The sequence below is a fragment of the Seriola lalandi genome, unplaced genomic scaffold (genome assembly GCF_002814215.2).
Source record: "Seriola lalandi dorsalis isolate HSWRI2012SDOR001 ecotype SW California unplaced genomic scaffold, Sedor1 jcf7180002054693, whole genome shotgun sequence".
NCBI lineage: Eukaryota > Metazoa > Chordata > Actinopteri > Carangiformes > Carangidae > Seriola > Seriola lalandi.
This window is the reverse complement of record NW_019525246.1, coordinates 134407-135371: the sequence shown is the minus strand read 5'-3', so window position 1 is coordinate 135371 and position 965 is coordinate 134407.

Genomic DNA, 965 nt, shown 5'->3' with positions numbered 1-965 from the left:
TTTTTTTTTACTATCGGTGATATCAATGCCTCCCTACTTGAGTTTGTAAATCTTTCATTATTTTTACTTCATGATATAGTTCAGTAAACCTGGGGTCATTGAAGTTTTATATATATATTTTCCTGGTTGGCCATCCACTCCTGGAGATTTACCATGTGTAAGGTGTAAAGTCATCTCTTCAACCTGATATCACAGCATCAAAACCAAAGACCAAATTACTGAGGAAACTGTTACATTGAGCCACTTATACCCCGTCATCTGTTTGATACAGCTTCTTATGAAAATCAAACAAGACTGTTTTCCTCATTCCTATTCAAATGTCATATGTCTTGATCCATCTTGTTTTCTACGCTGTCTTGCCTGTAATTTATCTCTCCTCATTAAATGTGCTTTTCATTCTAAATAATGTATATTCCACCTACATTATTATAAAATTTTGTGTAATAAGACTTCACTGTTTAGACTCTTAGTGAGAGCTGTGAACTGGTTTAACAACCATCTATCCATAAGAACTCGGTGTGTATCAGTAGAAAACTGTACCTCCACCTCACTTACAGTTAACTAAGCTCACATATTTATTTTAATAATTCTGTTTTTACTTTAATCAATAACTGAAATTATTTTAATTAGTATTGTTCTGTGTCATCAGTTTGACCACTGAATTTTTCACAGAATTTTTTATCAAAGCCCTCAGTCCACAGAGAAATGCACACAGCTTAATAAAACAGTGGAGAAGATGAAAATATGGAGCTTTAAGGACACATTTGTCATATTTATTCAAAATCACACAAGAAAGTGTAAATAACACATAAATGCCCTGACCCAGATGTTACCAGATTACTCCAATCCACTTTCAATGTCAGTTTGTCTGTAGAGCTGCAGGGTTAGTGACAGTCATTCTCACAGTAAACATGTTTCTCCAGATCCATGTGAAGGTACGTCACACTCAGCTGTTGAGTCGTGGT